This window comes from Scyliorhinus torazame, chromosome 16, assembly GCF_047496885.1.
Source record: "Scyliorhinus torazame isolate Kashiwa2021f chromosome 16, sScyTor2.1, whole genome shotgun sequence".
NCBI classification, from domain to species: Eukaryota; Metazoa; Chordata; class Chondrichthyes; order Carcharhiniformes; family Scyliorhinidae; genus Scyliorhinus; species Scyliorhinus torazame.
In genome coordinates, this window is record NC_092722.1 from 69945411 (window position 1) to 69958136 (window position 12726).

General features: G+C 49.3%; 1 protein-coding gene across 1 annotated transcript in view; it reads left to right on the forward strand.

Moving 5' to 3' along the window:
* LOC140392867 (alpha-2-macroglobulin-like) overlaps window positions 1-12726 on the forward strand; it is a 525178-nt gene that overhangs the window by 251568 nt on the left and 260884 nt on the right. The gene's annotated exons all lie outside the window — the stretch shown is intronic.

Genomic DNA, 12726 nt, shown 5'->3' on the forward strand with positions numbered 1-12726 from the left:
GTTCCTCCCCACCTCAGACCCCCACCATTTCTTTGCCACAGTAAAACATCAGGCGACCATGTACGGCCTGGATGAGCGTGAGCAAGTGAAACTCACAGTTTTAAGTTTAGACCCTTCAGTCGCAGCAGCCCTTCCCGACCCACAGAATGTAGGAGGAGGCACCCTTGCAGAAATGCATACCGCGATCCTGGATGCGATCGGGTATAACCGGGGTGACCCCGTAGATGGCCTCAATAAATGTAGGCAAAAGAAATCCGAGCACCCCACAGCATTTGCTGGGCGCCTGTGGATCCACTTTGCAGCAGTCTTTGGAGACTGAGACCACGCCCATTTGTCCCCAGACAACATGTCCAAATGGACCCGCACCCTTATCTCCCATGCCACAGAAACAGGACAGAAATCTTGAGCGAGTTATGATCCCTCAGAGGAGGCCCATAACGAGAAGTGGGTAGTGAAAAGATTGTCCCGCGCTTGGGAGCATTCTATACAAAGCAAACCCGCAGTCAAGAATCCCGAGGAAAAGCAGGCCGACGCAGATATACAGGCAATTACAACCCACCAGAACCCCGCATGGGTGAATGAACGAAAGAACAGCCCCCCACCCAAGTCACAGGAGTGTTACAACTGCGGACAGTTGGGACACTTCGCAAGAGAGTGCAATGCCCCTAGAAAGCCACCGAGAGCCCAGCAGACGGGAAGTCTGAGTAAGAAGAAGACAGAGCCCATTCATAATGTTAGCGCCCGTTCAGATCAGATGGACCTGACCGGAACAGACTGACAGTGTACGGGCTCCCCCAGTTGGGTCTGCGACACCCTTTGGGATAGGTCCGGACGACCGGTAGTTGCAGCGAAAATTCGGGGACAGCCCATCGAATTTCGATGAGACACAGGAGGGCCCCGCACCACAATAAATTCATCCACCCTGTTTCAAAAAGACACGTGGCCCACTACAGCCATTATCACCCTCAGCGGCTTTACAGGCCACTCACAGCAGGGACACATCACAGCCCCTGTACCCATTCAAATCGGTAACATCACCACCAAGCACCCCGTAGTTTTAGTTGACCTGCCCCACACAGCATAACACATTCTGGGAATCGATTTCATGAATTCCCATAATCTTTCATTTGGTCCAGTCAACCAGTGTGTCTGGAAGATGGCAAAATCCGCAAGAGCCCCCACAATGCTCAACATAGGAGAGAACGCGAACAAAGTTAGCGCAGTAGGCAAATTTTGGTTCAACCCGACCACGCTTAGTACGGACAAGCAGGTTAGGGCAGGGTAGCATTCGCGACGAACAAGCACGACTGTGGACGGATGACTGGCTCCGTACAAATAACAGGACTTGACCCTAGACCCCAAAAACAGTATGGATTTCCCCAAGAGGCAGAGGGAGAAATCTCAAAGGTAATAGAAAGCTTATTAGAGCAGGGCGTACTTAGATCAATAGCCTCCACTAATAATGCCCCAATTTGGCCAGTGAGAAAGCCCGATGGATCATGGCGACTGACCATCGATTACCGGGAACTCAACAAAATCATCCCCGCAGCAGCCCCCACAGTAGCCACAAGTCCCGAGGCCATGCTCAAGCAGGGACTCAATTCCCGATTCTTTACGGTTTTGGATGTCAGTAATGGATTCTGGTCCATTCCATTGGAAAAGGCGTGCCAGTACAAATTTGCCTTCACCTTTAAAGCACTGCAGTACACGTGGACATGCCTGCCACAAGGATTCCACAACTCCCCCTCCATTTTCCACCAACAGCTGGCAAATGGTTTAGCCAAATTCTCTCGCCCCGAATGTCTCGTTCAGTACGTAGACGACCTACTACTGCAGACAGACACCAAGGAAGTGCACATTGAGCTTCTGTCCGAACTCCTGGAACTCTTACACTCAATTGGTTGTAAAGTCAACCCCAAAAAGGCCCAGATTTTGGAAGATAAGATGATATACTTGGGAACAATTATCACACACGGTAAACGTGAGATCGAGCATAAAAGGATTGACTTGATTGCTAAATTGCCCCTTCCCCAGAACGTTTCAGCCCTCCGGTCGTTTGTAGGACTGGTTGGCTACTGCCGAAACCACATTGACGGTTTTGCCAGCAAGGCAGCACCCCTCTCAGACCTCCTAAAGAAAGGAGCCCCCTGGGAATGGCTTCCGCAGCATACGGATGCTGTGGACACTTTAAAACAGGCACTCATAGCAACCCCCACACTACAAGTTCCAGACCCGCTTTCCCCTTACGCCATAGAGGTAGCAACCACAGACCGCACCCTTTCGGCCGTGCTCCTCCAGGAACGGCACGACCAGTTAAGGCCCATACCTTACGTCTCCAGAATTTTAGATGCTGTGGAGCAGGGATTTTCCGCCTGTGAGAGGCACCTACTCGCAATATTTTGGGCAGTGCAGTATTTTTCATATATTACCGGACTGAACCCCATCACAATTCTCACCGAACACACCCCCACCCAACTTTTACTGGACGGACGACTCAAGGACGGTACAGTAAGCCAGATTAGAGCAGCGACATGGACCCTTCTCTTGCAGGGACGGGACATCACTGTTAAAAGGACAAAGTCACACACCTTTTTAGCCGACAACTTAAAGTACCCCGGAGCCCCCCATGAATGCGAAATTATCTCGCCACACCACAACACAGGCTCCTTTATTGCGAAAACACCCCCCAAAAAGATACGTAGTTCAACCCAGAGCCCCCAGCACAAAGACACGTGTGAGCCCATAAGGATATATGTGGATGGATCTTCCACAGTCTTGGATGGGAAGCGCATAAAATGTTGCAGTATATATGTTGAGGACACGCAGGGGCACGCCCTTGAGGAAATATTGTTAAAACATCCAGGCCACTTAGGCGCGCAGGCAGCAGAGCTCGCGGCCATCGCGTATATAGTGGAACACCCAGATTCCTTCCCCAGCCCAGCAGACATATACTCGGACAGCCTCTATGTCTGCAACAGCCTCACAGAATTTCTGCCCCTGTGGAAAGCAAGAGGATTTGTTTCCGCAGACGGAAAACCCCTCCCCTCAGCCCCATTGCTCCATCACATTTTAGAGAGAGCCCAGAACAGGACTTTCGGGATAGTCAAAGTTCGTAGTCACCATCATTCCTCCCCCCCCTGGAAATGTGAAAGCCGACGCACTGGCTAAGGCAGGTTCTAGGCATGGATATTTTTGGACACCCCCCGAAAGCGCACCAGTGAGTGCAGTTCAGGTCTCACAAAGATCGAGGATCTAGTGGAGGCTCAGTATCAACCAGCTGAAGGCATATGGAACACAGTCTAACCGCTCACACCATGTCATGCTCGACGAAGCACACCACGCCCCGCCCACAGCCAACGTAACCCTACCATCCCCCAACACGTCCAGCCCAGCCACCGACTCGACCTCGACTCCACCCCCGAAATATACACTCCGCCCCGGAACGCCCACAGACTGCAGCAGCAGAGACAGGGACTGTGACTCGGACGATAGCCACAGCACGCCTCCCTACTATCCCCATGCAACAGGACCCACACCCAGCGAATCCGACTACGATCCGAGTGATCCCTTCATGATCACTTTCCTAAACAAACCCCACCACCGACCACCAAACTACCATGATGACCCCAATTCTGTCCCCACACAACTAGACACCAACTATTGGCACCGAGATAACTCGTTCCGACTCGTCCGCAACGACGAGAGCGACCCCACCTCACACCATGCAGCCCTTTCAGCCCTGATACACTCCAGAGTTTGGCACCCGGGAGAAGATGACGACCTTGAGTCTGACTCCCAAACCGAGAACCCCTTTGCGACCATGTTCGCAACCGAGAACTGAGGCGTCCAGATGATGTTTTAAAGGAACCGCTTGGGAGAAGTGGTGTCCTTTCTGATGGAACCTGCAGCATGTTTTACGTTGTTTGTAAGTTTGTTCAATGTTGTTTGTCACACAGGAAAAAAAGATTTCCATGGCCCCACGCCCCTTCAGCAGAAACCTCTGAGGACTTGCCCACAGAGACTTGTTAAGGTCCCAGACGCCAGTTCAGCGGAACTAGTCTGTCGACGGATACCACACGCCCGTTCGTAACTGCCCTTCAGGTTCGAAGGAAAGAACCACTACGGCAGCCCCACCACGATGACTACAATTCTTGCCCGTTTTGTCGGTTGCTCCGGCAGTGGAGAAACGGCTTGGGACCCGCCCTGCCTGGGAACCCCCCCTCTGGTCAACTACGCTCGGGTAGCCATCCTACCCGGGGATTCCATCCAACTCTTACCCGTCGCGGCCCATACGCACCTTATTTTGGAAATTTTAGTTCAAAAAGTTTTGTTTTGCTTCAGGTAACCCTTAGGTTGCCAACCACATGCTATTTACATCCTGAAATATTTGGATGGTAAATTGCACAGTCTGCGAGACGGCTCGCACTGGTTCATTAGTTGGAAGTGTGTCTTGTCCTAAAATTCGGTTTTGAAAAAAAATGAGGGAGTCACACACAGTGACCAATTATAAAGGAGTAATTGGCACTAAGGGACAGACAGACTATCGTACGAGATGTTAAACCAAGATAGTTACAGACACTATGCTTGTTTCCACAGAACCGGAGAAGAGAAGAAAAGAAAAGAGAAGAGCCATGAGGACTTCCTTCACATGGATCATCATCATGATAATGGACATTTGGTTGCGAGTGAACGCGAACCCCATGACCTCAAGCCTCCCAGCCGTTAATGTTTCACTTCCCCACAGTACCCAGAGCCCAGTCACCAGCGACACCATACCATATACCATCTTGGTGTGCCAAGTTTATAACCTGGTACTCCCTGTCCTATGTAATAGAAACCTTACTGGTATTAGCGATACTCTGCTGCATTGTGCAGACTATGTGTCTAAGAAAATGGAGAAGGAGAGCCTACCGCACTCGAACCCCGGTATATAGGATCAGATCCCCTATTTTCGGATATGACCAGACCCCCGACCCCCGCGATCTATAACAAAGAGCATTCATTTGCGGTTTTATTGTAAATAAAGAAATGCCCAGAATGTTCATGAGCAAATTGTACGATCCTGAGCTTGACTGCCAAGCCAGGAGAAATGTGTATAAACTGCTATGATTTTGTTTGTATGGTTGAGGAAGTTAGAATAATGAAACGTTTAAGTGAGTGTAGTGTAGTAAGAATAGTTAGAGGTTCCCAATTTTTTGTTTTGTAATGCATGTCCCTGTTTGACATAGCGCCCCTTAAAATTGTCAGTTAAAAATGTTTTGCATAGTTATGGTCAGTTTAGAGGCCATGAAAGAAGTGCCCCCCAGGTCAGGGAATGGAAAGCAACATAGTTATGTGATCCTTCACGCTTCGCATTAGGATCACAAGGAGGGAATGTAGCCACCTAAATTGGCCAACCCCCGATTTAAAATGGCGAACGGCAAAGGCTGATGGGAAAGTCAGCCAACATAGACAGAAACCAGCAGCTGCAGGTTTGCTGTGTACTTACCTCTGAAAAAGCCAGACAACATCGATACCAGCGACCATCAGCATAAAAAAGTAGCAGCTATCTGCATACTGATGAGCAATCCCTGGGAACAATAAGTAACATTTTGACACACAAAGCAAAGCCAGACTCCTCGGTGCCAGCAGGAGCCAACACAAAGGAGGTGAACGAGCACCTCAAGACCGCCCATCGATCAGGGAACCGCTCCAGTATTGGAGAAAATCGAACCAAGCGATTGGGACAAAGTCCAATCACTTGGGACCAGGTACAGGGTCCGCCCCGAAAGGCAGGAAGCTCCTGGGGACTATAAGAGTTGAGCCCCAAGTTCAAATCGCTCTCTTCTTCACCTCTGCGTCCTGCCCGGGTCACCCAGCAACACGGACCATCATTGACCGTGACCAGGTGCAGTGACGACCGACAGAAGTAAGTCTTAATTTAACGCTCGCTACGAGATAGGCTCTCCTAGCTACCAATCCGTACCAACTTCGAATCCCACAGACTCAGAACCCGAACGAAAGGCCATTTGTTCCCCTGACCTGGTGGGCCAGTCCGAAGTTAAGTATAGGCCTGTTAGTTGTAGAAGTAGCTTAGACGTAGAATTTGTGCACGAGTAGCGATTACTGTGTATAATAAATGTGCTTTGATTTAAATCTTACTAATCGGTGTATTGGGTTATTGATCATTACTCGGACTTGAACCTCGTGGCGGTATCATAAAGATACCTGGCGACTCGAGAGCAAAGTTAATAAAACAGAGCAATTGAACCAAGGAGAAAATCAGCAACAATGGACACGAGACTGCCTCGTTTTTTGTTTTCATATAGGACCACTCCACATGCGGTGACTGGGATAGCTCACGCGGAACTGCCAATGGGCCGGAGACTTCGCACCCACCTTAGCATGTTTTACCGGGACATTGGCACAAAAGTACGCCGCACTCAAGAACGGCAGGGACATGGCCTTTCTTGTCATTGGCCGATTCGGCAGATTGCGCCCGGTGACCCAATGTTTGTTCGAAATTGTACTGGAGGTGCCCAGTGGGTCCCTGGCATTATCTTTCGCCGAACGGGCCCTATCTCTTACCAGGTGCAAGCCCAGGGTCGTCTCCAGTGCAAGCATGTAGACCACACTCGGTCCAGAAGGCCGCTTCTTCCAAAGATTCCCTGCCCCCGGAGCTCACTTCTACAGCCACAGAGACCAGATACAGTGGTACAGTGGAGAGTATTCCTCACAATCTTCCTCTGGCGCCGCACTCAATGCCTGCGCGGGTCGTTGCAGAACCGCGTGGAGATAGGGACGCCGAGATGACAGAGGCAGCGGACTGTGACTCCGAGATGGAGACACAGGATGCCTCAGAGGGGGAGTCCTCGGTCCCACGGGCCGTGGATGTGCAACCGTTTAAAACTCTCCTAGGCACACTGTGTAATATATACAGGGTTAAACTCTCCTGCACAGATTGTGTAATATATACATTGTTAAACTCGCCTACACGCACTGTGTAATGTAAATACGGTTAAAGTTTCCTGCACGCACTGTGTAATATACAGTGTTAAAATCTCCTACATACAGTGTGTAATATATACAGATTTAAACACATCTTCACACACTGTAATATATACAGGGTTAAACCCACCTACACATTCTGTGTAATATATACAGAGTTCAACTCTCCTACACGCCTTGTAATATATACATGATTAAACTCTCCTACCCACACTGTAATATACGCAGGGTTAAACTCTCCGATGAACACTGCGTAATATATACAGGTTTGAACTATCCTTCACACAAACTGTGTAATACATATAGGCTTAAACTCTCCTACACACAATATGTAATATATACAGGGTTAAACTGTCCTAGACATGCACTGTGTAATATACACATGGTTAAACTATCCTCCGCACACTGTGTAATATATACAGTTTTTTTTTGTAAATTTAGAGTACCCAATTATTTTTTCCAATTAAGGGGCAATTTAGCATGGCCAATCCACCTACCCTGCACATCTTTGGGTTGTGAGGGTTGGACCCCACGCAGACACGGGGAGAATGTGCAAACTCTACACGCTCAGTGACACGGGGACGGGAATATATACAGGGTTAATCACTCCCAGACACACTGTGCAATATACACATGATTAAACTCTCCTACACACACTCTGTAATATATACAGGGTTAAAATCTCCTGCACACATTGTAATTTATACAGGGTTAAAATTTCCCACACAAACACTGTGTAAATCTATACAGTGTTAAACTTGCCGACACACACTGTGTAATATATACAGGGTTAAAGTCTCCTCCACACATTAATATGTACAGGGTGAAACCTGCCTACACACACTATGTAATATATCCAGGGTTAAACTCTCCTTCACACAAACAGTGTAATATATACAAGGGTTAAACTCTCCTAGGCACACTGTGTAATATATAGAGGGTTAAACTCTCTTGCACAGATTGTGTAATATTCAGTGTTAGAATATCCTACATACAGTCTGTAATATATACAGATTTAAACGCATCTTCACACATTGTAATATATAAACAGGGTTAAACCCGCCTACACAATCTGTGTAATATATACAGTGTTCAACTCCACTACACACTTTGTAATATATACATGGTTAAACTCCCCTTACCACACTGTGTAGTATACGCAGTGTTAAACTCTCCTATGAACACTAATATATACAGGTTTAAACACTCCTTCAGACAAACTGTGTAATATATCCAGGGTAAAGCTCTCCTACACAAACACTGTGTAATCTATACAGCGTTAAACTTACCCACATACATATACAGGGGTAAACTCTCCTACAAACAATCTAATATGTACAGGGTGAAACCTGCCGACACACACTGTGTAATATATCCCGGGTTAAACTCTCAGACACACACTGGGCAGTATATCCAGGGTTAAATTCTCCTCACACACTATGTAATATATACAAGTTTAAGGTTTCCTGCACAGTGGTTAGCACAGTGGTTAGCACAGTTGCTTCACAGTTCCAGGGTCCCAGGTTCGATTCCCGGCTTGGGTCTCTGTCTGTGCGGAGTCTGCACATTCTCCCCGTGTCTGCAAGGGTTTCTTCCGGGTGCTCTGGCTTCCTCTCACAGTCCAAAGATGTGCAGGTTAGGTGGATTGTGTTGGAGAGAAGGTAGGCGCAGAGTCTTTTCTCGACCGCGGGGAGTTGTAAAAGTTGCGTTTATTCAAAATTGCTGTGTGCACACAGGAGAGACAGATTCTGCTGCTACCCTTAGCTCGCAAAAGTCAGCTCTGATCATATTAAGGTTACATGTATATATGTTTAAAGTTCTTTCAGAGTTACAAGCAGGCATTGATGTCATCGATTTATTCCAAACAATACAAGGTGATCAGTAAGCATATTTTTCTGGGCTCCTTAATGGGAAAACGATTTACTAATACAATGCATCTTTACAATTTCCCAGATCCTGTTCAAAATATTCTCCTTAACCTGAACTCCTTGATGGGGTGTTAATGTGTTTTTATTCACTGCTCTGGGCTGGACAATGAATCTCCTACAGACAGGCTGGAGCCATGGTTTCTGTGATGTAGGTCCCCATTCTTATTTTAATGCCCATTTTTATTTTAATGTATAACTGTGTAATACATACAGGGTTAAACTCTCCTACACACACTATGTAATATATACAGAATGAAACCTGCTGACACACACTGTAATATATACAGGATTAAACTCTCCTGCATAGATTGTGTAACAGATACATTGTTATATACAAGTGGCTGGGAGAGCAGGGAGGTGAGTGGGTGGTGAAGATCAAGGAGAAATACACACGCACATGTTTTGGGGTTGCGAAAAATTGGAAAGATTCTGGGTGGGAGTGTTCGCAGTCTTATCCAGGATAGTGGAGAAGGATATTTGCTGGCGATATTTGGGGTCTTAGAGAAGCCGGAGCTCTTGGGGAGGAGGAAGGCTGATGTTGTGGCCTTCACCTCTCTGATTGCACGGTGGCGAATTTTGCTGGAGTGGCGATCGGCATCGCCACCCAGGGTAGCGGCTTGGTTGGGTGACCTGTGCGACTTCCTGCGATTAGAGAAGATAAAGTATGAGTTAAGATACTCTTCAAGGGGGTTTAAGGAAAGGTGGGGGATGTTTGTGACCGTGTTTGACAGGCTGTTCGTTGTGGGAGAAGGCTGGGGTGATAAAGGGGAAAAATCTGTACAGACTGTATAGTTGATTGTTGGGAAGTATGTTTCCCGGGGTGTTTATTCGCTGTAATCTACTTTGATACAAGTTTGTAATAAAATACATTTTTTAAAAACCAGATACATTGTTAAACTCACCTACACACACTGTAATATATACAGGGTTAAATTTGACTACACAGAATGTGTAACATATACATTGTTAAACTCGCCTGCACACACTGTGTAATATACGCAGGGTTAAACTCTCCTATGAACACTGTAATATATACAGGTTTAAACACTCCTTCAGACAAACTGTGTAATATATCCAGGGTTAAATTCTCTTTCACACACATTGTGTAATAAATACAGGTTTTAACTCTCCTATACACACTATGTAATAGACACAGGGTTAAACTCTCCTATTCACACACAATGATCCAGATTCTCCGTTCCTGAGACTAATGGTGCGATCTTCCCAAAAGGGAACAAAGTCCCCGAGCGAGTGCGTATAGCCGTGTGTTTCCCGGCACTCACAGTGCCGAGAAACAATTGGTTATCCAATTATACTCACTTTGAATAATGTGCCTAAATGGGGAATGCGCGGCCGAGACCGCACAAAGCCCCGTCCTTTACAATGGGGAATTCCGTTCGTTGGGACACCCCGTTATAGTGAGAAATCTCCGAAACCCCGACCTTTTCCCCACCCAAACGCAACATGGGAGGGTCCTCCTGCTCCCCCCCGCATGCCCCAAAACCCACAGCGGGTAACCCCGGCCTGATCATGCAAAACATGCCAGCTTGGTACTCTGGCAGTGCCCTGGGCACCTTGGAAGTACCAGCTGTCACTGGCAGGATACCCAGGTGGCACCAGCAGTGCCAGGGCACCACCTTTCCCAAAGGGCATGCAGCCGGGGACCTCTGATCCTCTTGGAGACCCCAATGAGTGCCGTTCCATCTGGTCCACGTTTGTGGGGCCCAATACCAAACGCGCTTGCCCGAGGTCCCCAACACGAAGGGATTGAATCCCAAAGCCTCAGGTACCTCGGCAATATGCACATTAGGGTGAGGCTAAAAAGTGATCCACCCCATTATGGGTGGGATTCCCCTTGCAATGTCTCGCAAGATTTGCTGAATCCCGTAAGGCGTTGCGAGCCAGGTAGATCCCGGGAGCGGGGTCTCCCGGCTTTTACCTGCCACGCTTCACCGTGGCGAGCTGCTTTTCCGGCGCAGCGCGGCCGCTGGATCGAAATTTAAGTGTTGATGCCGGGGCAGGATTAGTGGATTTCTATGACAGCATAACTTGTGTCGCACATCGACCAATTCATCGATCATTAAGTGGCTAGCACTTGCGTCAACATTACAACCTACTTCGGTGCTCTGTCAGAAGGGTGTGAAGGGTAGGCAGGTCTGGGCTGGCCACAGAGAGGGCACAGGAGGTGCAGGGTAGGGGGAATGGACGGACGTTGTGGGTGGCTTGGCCCAGGGACCGCAGTTCAGCCAATGCTCACCATTCTGGTGTGTGTGTCCAGCCTCACCGACCCCACTTCCATCACCCCAGGGATTCGATGGGACCGTGTGATGGAATGGTCAGCTCGCATGCAGGGATCACCCAGGTGGACGGTGGGAAGTGCTACCGTGGGCAGGATTCAGACGTGTTCAAACCAGAGCTGATCCCAGAGCGCGTCGTCATCATCTTTCATCCCATGGACCAGTTGTTACTGCCAACCCAGGGCCCGCACCCCATAGTGAGGTAGGTAGGTATCACAGCGGGTGTTTTAAGCGGTGGGGTGAGTAGCGCAGGGGGGCTGTTCATTGAAGGAGGTGGCCAGGGCGGTGTGATGCGATGACCGTGCCCCTGCCCAGACCCCATACTCGGTGAACCTGGAGGCGATCAGAGCACCCTGTGCGCATCGGCCCTGCGGTTCAGGTTGTGCGGCCCGCGTGCCTTCCCGGACCCCATATCCTGCCCATCCTCACCCTCCTCCCGCATCCTCCTCATCAGACGAGGACTGACGTTCATCCTCCTCCTCCAGCATGTCGCCCCTCTGCTGCGCAATGTTGTGGAGGATGCAGCAGGCCACCACGAAGCGGGCAACCCTCTCAGCCTCGTACTGGAGGGCCTCTCCAGAGCGGTCCAGAAACCTGAACCGCATCTTCAGGAGGCCGAAGCACCGCTCGATTACGCGCCTGGTCGGTGCATGGGCGTTATTGTAGCAGGTCTCTGCATCAGTCTGTGGCCTCCGGATAGGTATCATCAGCCAGGTCTGCAGCGGATAACCCCTGTCTCCTTGGAACAGCACGGTAGCACAGTGGTTAGCACTGTTGCTTCACAGCGCCAGGGTCCCAGGTTTGATTCCCGGCTTCGGTCACTGTCTGTGCGGAATCTGCACTTTCGTGGATTTCCTCCGGGTGCTCCGGTTTCCTCCCATAGTCCAAAGATGTGCAGGTTAGGTGGATTGGTCACGCTAAATTGTTCCGTAGTGTCCAAAAAGGTTGGGTGGGGTTGCGGGGATGGGGGTCAGTGTGTGGGCTTGGGTGGGGTGCTCTTTCCAGGGACCGGTGCAGACTCGATGGGCTGGTTGGCCTCCTTCTTCACTGTGGATTTTGTGGAATCTATGGAGCCAACCCCCCCTCCCCCCCAGTCAGAGGGGTGCCTCGAACCACCCTGTGTGTGCCAGGATGAAGGCGTTGTGCACACTGCGCATGGTCACCCACCAGCTGCACATTCATTGAGAGGAATCCCTTTTGGTTTGTGAAGCCCGGTCTGTCATCTGCAGGTGCTCGTAGGGGGACATGGATCCCGACGATCACCCTCTAGACCAGGGATATCTCGGGGATGGCGTAGCCCGCTGACCTGGCATCCTGATGGGCTTGGTCCAAACTAAAATGGATGTATTGTGCCGACTGGAAGTGTAGTCTGACCCCACCCCCCCCCCCATCTACATCAATGGCTCCGAAGTGGAGATGGTCGATAGCTTTAAGTTCCGGGGGTCACCATCACCAACAGTCTGTCCTGGTCCACTCACGTTGATGCAACAGTCAAAGAATTCCAACAACGTCTC